A 10,960-nucleotide genomic window follows, 5' to 3' on the forward strand; every position below is an offset into this window, starting at 1 on the left:
AATTCAGACTTTAAGAAATCAAGTTTGCTGAAGGTGAGGGGCCCCCAGACGCAGGGTGACAGTTGGTCAGGATCAGTACTTGCTGTTTTCTATATTCAGCATCTCAATATGGCTGGCAAAAATCCATACTGCACGGCTCGCGCCTGCTGCACAAGTCTCTTTGGGTCATAGAAAACTCTATAATATTCGTTTTTCAGAAATCGAAAGTTTCCCTTCAGGTAACACATCAAGATTTACAGCACCTTGGACAAAATTAGACATTGGATTAGAAATTCAATGCATGACAATCTGTCTTCTTTCCAGAGAGATATTGTTGCACAAATCAGAAAATCATAGCCTGGTTGTATAATCAACAACATTTCATTCCAGAAAGCATATTATAGCTGGAGTGATAAGGCCTATTGAAACCACGGATGGCAATTCTTGAGGTTTCTGAACAGCCACACTTTCTGGGACCCTTGTGGCTTTTGCAAATGCATTTGAGCATTTGAGGATTTTCAAGTCAGCTCTGTTCCTTATAACAGGAGCTGATACAGCCAAGGTCATGGGTTCATTCCAACAAGGGACGGTTTTCTTCACTTTTTACGGCTATATTTTCAATCTTTAAAGCTGCTCCAGTGAGTATCTTCCATGTTAAAAAAAAAAATCCCAAAAATAAATCTACTAATCGCACATCTCATTCTTGTTACAGTCTTATTTTTCAAATCCTTCACAGCCAAGCAACAACATTAATACATGTCATGTTTCCCCTAATTACCATTTATGGCACACCTACTATTTGTCAAACACACAATGTTTTATCTAATTTCGTTTCATCACAGCAATCCTATAAGATCAATATTAATATACCTATTTCTAGGTTGAAAAACAGAGGTTTGGAGAGGTCAAGAAAGTTGTTTGAGGTGCCACAGCTGAGACATGGCACAGTGGGGATAACTTTCTGGGCCTCTTTTCACTCCCACTTGTACCCAGGGCAGCCTGGCTTTCTCCTCCATGGGGCCGCTGCAATGACTCTCATTGAGGACATCGGTGACTACTATTAAATCCAGTGGAAAGTTTTCACTCCTTACCTTAGCTGACCTCTCTGCAGCACTTGCCATGGTCCTCTTCCCTCAGCCTGCATGATGCCATGCCTTCTGAGTCTCCTTCACCACCACTGGATGCTCCTGCTGTCTCCTGTGTAGCTTTGCTTGTCTCTGTCATCTCTTGATGTTGGTGTTACTGGGAGTCCTGTGCACCTCACAGGGTGCCCATCCTCAGATGGTCTCATGGATCTCCATGGCTGCAGCAGCCATCTGTGTGCTGCCAACTCCTAGGTCTGTATCTCAGCTTGGCCCTCTCTTCTCAGTCTCAGACCTGAAGGTCCCACTGCCCACTGGACCTCAATGTCCTGGATGCCCTGCAGGCACATCAAATCCACCCTGAACGGAACATATGACAAGCAGTCCTTAGGGACAATCAGGATTGACCCCATCAGGCCTCCCACCACTGTGGATCTCTTACCTCATTCACACACTCTACACAGCTCTGTGTGGCTCAAGCTTCCCACCGCCCAACCTGCTATCCACTTCTTGTGCTGTCTGGGATTTATATACCTCTTCTCTGAATGATCTTTCCACCTTCTTGCTCTCATTGACACCTGAGTTGCCCCTAGGAATATGACTGTCTCGGCAACCTTCTCAAGTAGAGGCTGTCTTTTCCCTTTCAGAGCCTAGGCTTGAGTGAGGTGTCCTCCTTGCTCCTTATTGTCATTTCCTGGTGGTCATGTCTTCCTTATTCCTAGACAGGTCTCCTTGACAGGCCTCCATGCCAGTTTTTTGACTTGCACATCATTGGGTTATACGCTGTCTAACACTGTTTGTTGCAATTATATACTCTCCTCTTAGTCACTCTTCTTCCAGTATCAGTCATCAAATATTTTAACACCTGGCTCACTGTATTTTTCTCCTCCACTAGCTCTGCCATCACTTTTTGTGACTTCAGCATTCCTGGAGATGAGTCATCTAACTTCCTGACCTCTCAGTTGCTTAACTGACTCATCTCCAATAATACCTTCCTTCACTCCATTTCAGTCACCCCCTCCCAGGGCCCACCAAAGACCTTGTCTTTAAAGGATCTTAACCCCAAAGTCTTAATGCTACGCATAGTAACTCTGACCACTGCCAGCTTTCCTGCTTGTTTCCTTTAGTGCCCTCCCTCTGGCAAGTCTTTGACTCACTGGGATCTCTAACATTGAGCCTGTCACATTTGCACTACCCCACGCCACGATTTCTCTTGTTTTAAAACTTCTATTCCATCACTGTATTTACTTCTTGGATACACCCCTGCTTCTCTCTCTCTCTCTGGATGCTCTTCATTATACTTTCCTGGAAAAATCCTAATCCTGTCAGTTAAAGCCAACTTTCGAACCATTCTACACCTGCATCTAAGAAGCTAACCCTGGCTGCAGAAAAATATCAGGTCCCAAGTCTTAGTTCACTTTGAGCTGCTATAACAGAATGCCTGAGACTTGGCAATTTATACAGAATAGAGATTTGTTTCTTCCGGTTCTGGAGGCTGGGAAGTCCAGGGGTGAAGTTCCCACATCTGATGAAGGCACTCTTGCTGCTCATCCCATGGCAGAAGGCATCAAATGCACGAGTGAGAGGGGAGAAGTGGGGACAGACTCATTTTTTTTTTTTTTGAGACAAGATCTTGGCTCACTGCAACCTCCACCTCCCAAGTTCAAGCAATTCTCCTGCCTCAGTCTCCCAAGTAGCTGGGATTATAGGTGTGCTCCACCATGCCCAGCTAATTTTTTTGTATTTTTTGGTAAAGACAGGGTTTCACCATGTTGGCCAGGCTGGTCTTGAACTCCTGACCTCAAGTGATCCACCCACCTCAGCCTCCCAAACTGCTGGGATTACAGGCGTGAGCCACCATGTTGGGCCACAAACTCATTTTTTATCAGGTGCCCACTCATGCATTAATGGCATCACTCCATTCATGATGGAAGAGCCTTTATGAGGTCCTACCTCTCAAAACTGTTGCATTAGGGACTGAGTTCCAGCACAGAAACTTTGGGGAGACACATTTCAACCATAATACCTCATTTAAAATGTATCCTCACAGATCTCAGAGGGTCTCTAGATCTAAACAAGTATTTCACACTTCTTCTTCTTCTTTTTTTTTTTTTTTAACTTGCAGCATCTTCTCACTCTCAGCTTGAATCTTGCTTCTTCTTTCATTGAGGAAAAATAAATAGGAAGAAAACTGCCTCAGCCTCCCACTAACACATTCACCAACCTGCCCTCATTTGTGTCCAAGTGCTCTGCCTTTCCCCTTATAACAATGGATCCATTGCCCCTGCTCCACTCTAAGGCCAATCATTCCACCTGTATACTGGCTTCCTCAAGCATCATTCTCCTCTAGTTTTTCCCTCTTTTTTTCTGTAACATCAGAATTCTCTTCTCTATTGGCTCATTCTTATCAGCTTACAAGCATGCTTTAACTCCCATCTTAAAGGCAGAACATTCCTTGACCCCATATTCCTCTCTACTGCCCTATTTCTTTGCTCTCCTTTATAGCAAAATTTGTTGAAAAATTTTATAGTCACTGTCTCCACTTCCTCAACTGTTGTTTTTTGAGCCCACCAAAAAATAGCATGTGTCTTGACCACTTGGCTGATTTCATTCTTGCTCCATGTTGCCAGATAAAAAATCTATTCCCAATCTTTGTCTTAATTGTCAATCACTCTTTCTTTCTTGAAATCCTTTCTTTGCTTGACCTCTGGGATACCTGGATTGACTTCTCTCTTGAAATATAGACTCTGGCTATCTGTCCCATTTGTATGTTTAACCAACATTTCAAACTTAACAAACTTAGTATTGTTGATTTCTACCCAAACCTATGTCTAAATCTTGACTCAGCCACTTATTAGTTGTAAATCATTGGGAAAAAAAAAATATATCTGTACCTTAGTATCTTATTTGTAAATTGATGATATTACCTAATGTATAATATTGTAGTGAGGATTAAATGAGGTAATAACATGAAAAGCACTGCTCTTAAAGCCTGGCATATAGCACATGCACAGTAAATGATAGTTCTTCCTGTATCCTGCACACACTGGTGTCTCCTCTTGAGTGTTCTTCACTCAGTGAATGGCATCAAACAGTCACCCAAGTCAGAGCTGATATCACCCTTAACCCCTTCCTATTACTAACGTCCCACATCAGTCAATAACTAAGCGCTCTCAAGTCTACCTTCCTAATATTTCTCAAGCCCCTCTGCTTTGTTCTGTTTTGTTTCTGCCCCACTCCCCTTTTCCTTACTGCAGTCCATCTCTCGCCTGGCTGCAGCTTCCTGTTGGTTCTCTAGTCCTGTCTCCACCCTGTAGCCAGTGATTAACTTAAAATCCATTATCTTCTTCAACTTATCCTGAGTTATCTCAGGAAGTGATTCAAATTCCCTCACATTTCTGTGCATTACAATTACTCAACAGGACACTTTTGAATTTGGCCTCGGCTCCTTTTCCCCTCTCACTGCTTCCCACCCTATCTCCAGAGCCATGCTACAGAATTTAGGAACCATTTGCCATTTCCAGAATTTGCCATGAGTTCTTACCTCAAGGCTTCTGTATGCATGGTTTCTTCTGTCTAGGACAGTTTATTACCTACCCACCCCACCCTTTTTACCTGACTAACTCATATTAGTTAGTGTTGGTTCACATATTTCCATTTCTAAGAGGCTGGGGTAGATTCTTCCTGTCCGGGGTTAGCCACTGCCTCCTGCCAGCACTCATAGCTTCTTATACTTCCCTATGATTGCCCTCAAATGATATGTTTTCCCACCAGCTCTGAGATCCTGGAGGGAAGAACCTCATGCTCAAAACTCCTGGGAGAATGCAATTTTAATCCCTTGGTCTTCTTGGAATGCTGTCCAGTTTCTTGATATCTTAGATGTGCACCTAATTGAGTACAGCACACATGTACTTATGTGTGCCTTGACATGCTTTTATTTGATAATTAAAATGAAGCTCTAGGGTTATATGGTCTCTAAGATTCTTTCTAATTCTAAAATATTAGAACTGTCTGGCATATTGGGCTCTATGGGGTCAGGATGCCACTCACCAGAATTGAAGAACTGAAGATACTGGAGGATTCTGAGCCCACCCTTACCCAGCCTAAAATAGCTGGACAATTACTTTTTACTTTCCTATCTAGTTGTTTAGAAACCATGTAGACACTGTCTAAAAGCAAAGTTATTAAACCATTTTCTTTGGGGAATGACTTAACTGTTTTAAATTCATTTTCGACCCAAGCTTCTTAGAATAATGGAGACAACTAGATATAACAATTAAATGGTGCTACTCCCCAAAGGCCACTTGCTCCAGTTTATAATCCTGTTCCTGCCACACTCTAGCAAACAATCCTTCCTACTGTGACTCCCCCTGCTGTGTTAATGAATTTGTCTACTTATAAACCGGTGCTATTGCAGGCCTTGTTGACTCTGGAGGAGGCAAGCATTCAGCAGTTGTCTGGCATCTAGGTGAACCTGATGAAGAGAAACAAACTTTTTTGTTTCTCTTCATAATAGATAAACTAATTTCTTTAATAGATAAATGATTGTCTATTAATAGATACACTATTAATTTCTTTAATAGATAACCTAATTTCTCCAAAAACCTAAACCCAGACCCAAGTTTTGGGTTTTTTGAGAAATTAGGTTATCCATTATGGAGTACCTATTTCATGCTGGGTCTCTGTGCTAACTAGTAGTGATGTAAAGATGAACAATACGCAGTCCCTGGCCTTAAGAATCTCAACAACTAGAGAGGGGCAGCAAGAACCATAAAGTGTGAGATGTGATATGACAGAAAGAAGGAAGCCTAGGTGTGGGAGTGCAGAAGACAGATACCTAACCCAGACAAAGGCATTGGAGAAGGTTTCTGGAAGGTTCTAGATTTTTAAGGTGAGGCCTAAGTAATAAGTAGTAATTCGTCTGGCAAAGAAAAAATGTATAAAAGGTAAAAGGGCATAAGGGAGAAGGGAAAAACAACAAAATGCATGTTTAAAACTCTAGGGGAATGAGAAAGAATGGCACCAGGGATCTGCAGTTCATATGCATAGAGAACTAAGGAATGGCTGTAGGGTATGAGAAGGGAGCATTAGAGAGAGGGGCACCTCAGGGGCTTTTCCCATGAAGAGCCGGGCAATTGTCTGATGTCTAAGAGCCTTTGCATTTCTGAATTTGTAGGACACTTTGGTGCTTGGCAATAAATGGGGCTAAGGTATCACCAAATAGAATGGATACTGAAGGGTAATGAAGATACTTAAGATTTCTGAGACCATCTCTATCCATTTAAAAATATCCAGTAGCTAACTGCACTTATTCCCCTTTCTATTCAGTTGTTTGCAAAGCATGTAGACACTATAAGAGCAGAAAGTTATTAAACTGCCATATTGAAAAGATTTACCTGATTTCTGAAGGCAATAGGGAGCTATTGAAGATTCCTAAGCAAGGAAGTAACCTGATTTATGTAGTCTTTTAGAAACATCAATCTGCAGGAGCAGGAGAGAGGGAGAATGCATTTGAGGGCAGATATGAGAGGTAAGGGGACCAATAAAGAAGCTATTATGGTGCCAGTATCATCTGCAAGGACTAGAAAAGTCATTCTGCCTTCATGTCACTGCAGCAACCATAGCTGGGACCTATGCAGGCTGGCAGAGAGGGAGACATACTATGGGAGCCATGAGAGGACCCAGAGGAACCAGCCCTTTCTGCTTGGGCCCTCTGTCTGCCCAGCTACTCCCTTTAGCCCCCATTAACAAGGTCATCTCACCCTTCTTTTTGATACCCCACCTCTGGTCCTTTTATTATTATTATTTTACTTTAAGTTCTGGGATACGTGTGCAGAACATGCAAGTTTGTTATATAGATACACATGTGCCATGATGGTTTGCCTCACCTATCAACCTGTCATCTAGGTTTCAAGCCCCACATGCACTAGGTATTTGTTGCTCTCCCTCCCCTTACTCCCACTCCCTGACAGGCCCTGGTGTGTGATGTTCCCCTCCCTGTGTCCATGTGTTCTCATTGTTCAACTCCCACTTATGCGTGAGAACACGTGATGTTTGGTTGTCTGTTCCTGTGTTAGTTTGCTGAGAATTATGGCTTCCAGCTTCATCCATGTCCCTGCAAAGGAGATGAACTCATTTTTTTTATGGCTGCATAGTATTCCACATTTTCTTTATCCAGTCTATCATTGATGGGCATTTGGGTTGGTTCCAAGTCTTTGCTATTGTAAATAGTGCTGCAATAAACATACATGTGCTTGTGTCTTTATAGTAGAATGATTTATAATCCTTTGGCTCTATACCCAGTAATGGGATTGCTGGGTCAAATGGTATTTCCAGTTCTAGATCCTGAGGAATCGCCATACGGTCTTCCATAATGGCTAAACTAATTTACCCTCCCACCAACAGTGTGAAAGCATTCCTATTTCTCCACATTCTCTCCAGCATCTGTTGTTTCCTGACTTTTTAATGATTGCCATTCTAACTGGCATGAGATGGTATCTCATTGTGGTTTTGATTTGCATTTCTCTAATGACCCCATCTCTGGTCCTTTAAGCTAGTCCAACCAAACTTGTTCCAGATCCAAAGTCCTCACCCTCCCTTCCCTAACCTGACTACCTCCTGCTTTGTTTCAGAGACTAGCACCACCAACCACTCAGCCTCCCAAGCTAAAAGCCTGGCCTAGATTTTTCCTTCCACTATCTATATTCAACCTACCTCCTAGTTCTGCCACTTTTTGCTTTTGATTATTTCTGGACTCCACTACCCTCAGTCAGCCCCAGGTACATCTGGCCTGGACTGCCACTGTGGATCACTCATCTCTGCCTCCACATGTTCTCTCCCTCAGTAGGGGCTTGTCACCAATGCCAGAGCAATCCTTCTGGAATGCAGAGCCCCCTCCTGACTCTCCATGACCCCTGGAGAGAGACCAAACCATCTGGTGCTCCCTAAAAGCTCTAGCCCCTGCCCAGCTCTCAGGCTCAGCCTCTCTCAGGCCCTGCTCCCTAAGTAGACTCTCAGCCCCAAGCTAATCATCTTTCTTCTCCAAGCACCGTCTTGCTGCTTATCATGTTCCTACTTGTGCTCATGGTGCATCCTCTTTCTGACCTGCCCTCCTGATAGCCCGTCTTCCTCTTTACCAAGATAGTTTTTACTCGCTTTTCAAGGCAGACCAGGAGTGAAGCCCTCCAGAAGCTTGCCTGGCCCCGCATGGGCCCAGTGGCCTTTCTCCATGGTTCAGCAGCCTCTGGCTGCCTCTCCAAGCATCTTCACTCTGTGCTATAGCTGTTGTTTCTTCACTGGCCTCTTTCTCCCTGAATTATATGTTCCTGCGGTACAGTGACTGTGTTGGGTTTATTTCTGCATGGCATAGACAGCAAGACTTGGCCAACTTAGTAGGCACTTGATATACATTTGTTGAAAAAATGAATGAAGTCATAGGTAACATGTACTGAACGCTTCTTTTGTGCCAGGCCCTGTGCTTACTTAACTTAAATGATCTAATTGGATCCTTACATCATCCCAACAGGAATGTATTATTAAATAGAGATTCAGAAGTACAGTCACTGTAATGTAATGGGGAGCCGAGCAAGAAGACATGAGGCAGATGAGAACAGAGGCAGCCTTTATTGGGCTTGCGGGTGAGGTTCACCGGTCCTCTAGGAGGAGGGCCAAGGAAGTCGTGCTCGGGGCAGGTATCGGGGCCTTTTATAGGGCAAGGTAGGTGGGGTCTGTAGGTTTCGGTTTCCTGAGTTAGGTTTCGATTTCTGAGGAATGACGTGTCCAGGAGTTTGCGCAGAGCGGGGGGTTTTTGGTGGGCGCGGGCTTTTTACCCGCGCTGAAAGTCTTAGCAGGACGTGAAGGGTGGGAAGTCCTAAAAAAGGACCTGCCATATCGGGTGATACTGCCATGTTGGGTCTAGGTTCCTGCCTAACAGTCACCCCATGGTATCTGAGGGGCATTGGTTCCAGGACTACAACAAGGCTCAAGTTCCTGATGTAAAATAGCATAGTACTTGCACATAATCTATGTACATCCTCCCATGTACTTTAAATCATCTCTAGATTACTTATAATATCTAATATAAATGTATATGTTACCACATTAGTATAGGCTTAACATAGTACTTGGTGAATTTTTAAATTTTACTTTTGGGAACTTTGGGAATTTTTTCCCAAATATTTTCCAGACGCAGTTGGTTGAATGCATGAAGGTAGGACTCGTGGATACAAAGTGTGTGTATAAGTGTTATACCTAGAATTAATCCCATGCTCTATACTCTGGAACTTGAGCTCTTTATCATAAATGAAATTGCCCACTATGACAGTGAAGAAAGCTGGGACCCCTGGGGCCATGATGATTGTAAAGGAATTGCCCTCTGGAAATGAAAGACGGATGAGTTGAAGGATCCAGGGTCTTTCTCTACTTGGCCTTCAACAGCCAGATACAGGCATTGCATTTTTTAATTTAAAATTTTATTTTTAGTTGATTTAATGATTTATGGCACAGAATGGTGACTATAATAAATAATAATGCATTGTATATTTCGAAATTGCTAAAAGAGTACATTTTAAATGTTTTCACTACCAAAAAAAATGAGTGTGTGAGGCAGTGGATTTGTTAACCCACTGCACTTTTAACTTCCTCTCTCTTATTCCAAGGCTACAAGCCTGACTCCTACTCACATCAAATCCATCCAAGTCTCAACTTGCTGCTGCTTCTGCCTCTGGACTGGGCTTTTAAATTGCCCTCTTTTTCCATGTTCCTTATTGCCTCCCATGAAGAACTTCTGACATAACTTGCCTCAGATTCTGGGTGAATACTGGACAGTTCTTATCCTGAAGGCTGACACAGCTTGAAGCTCAACCCTGCACTGAAGGTGGGGAGCATTTGCCCAAAGCCTGGCTCATAGCTCTCTAACTGGAGCCAGCAGTTCAACTTGACCTAGGGTGGGGGAGATGATAGCTCTTCTCCATCTTTTATTCTGTTTATGGCTTAGCCTAGCTCAGCCTTGGGGCACAGCAAGGAGCTCGATAAATACTTGCTGAATTCAATTGAGAACCATCCTGCAACCAGGGACTTGTGATTTTGCTGCCCGGCCTGCTGGGGGATATTCTAGCCATTTCCAAAAGGGGACTTTTGTGTAAACTGTCTGCTGGCTTTGCCTCCTAGAATCCAGGTAGAATAAACACTTCATGAGATCTAGAAGATTAACCTATAAGAACAAATTATTCTACTTTTTTGTTCCTCCTGAAGCCATTTTCACACATAGTACTCTGTTAAGAAGCAGGATTGAGTCATTTATTTCCACACTAGTGAATCAGATCTGTCTGTATAAGGCTTCTGTATCCCGAGAAGAAAAAAGTTTGTGTGTGTATTTGTGTGTGTGTATGTGTGTGTCCATGCATGCATGTATTTTCAGGCTAAAGGGATTAACTTCTCTGGGAGCTGAAAATTCTTCAGGAGTGTTGTGCATATTAGCCTAAGACTCTGCAATATCTGAAATGCGATTCTCTCTTCAATAGCTGATCAATGGTCTTCCTATTACTTCCTATAGCAGACACTTGTAATTCAGTCTCCTTAATTTTAAATTTCATTTGAAAGGCAATAGCCTTCCAATACAAGGCAATATTTCCTATGTATGCCCTCTTTAGCCTCCTTTGGAGTGACCTGCATTAGCTTTACCCTCTTTGTTTGGTAGAGAAAGAGACCAGCTGCCCACACTGCTGATTTGTGAACTTCAATTTGTTTCCAAGCTGCCAAATGGCATGCGTAGAGCACTGGACGTGAGGCCAGGCCAGGGCTCCACAGTTGGGAGGGCGGAGAGCTTAGTGCTTGGCAAAGTGCTTTCTACAGAACTCAGCCAGGCTAGCAAAGCACAGAGTACTCTTCCAGGACAGGAC

Source organism: Mandrillus leucophaeus, unplaced genomic scaffold (assembly GCF_000951045.1).
Source record: "Mandrillus leucophaeus isolate KB7577 unplaced genomic scaffold, Mleu.le_1.0 Scaffold573, whole genome shotgun sequence".
In the NCBI taxonomy this organism is placed as follows: Eukaryota; Metazoa; Chordata; class Mammalia; order Primates; family Cercopithecidae; genus Mandrillus; species Mandrillus leucophaeus.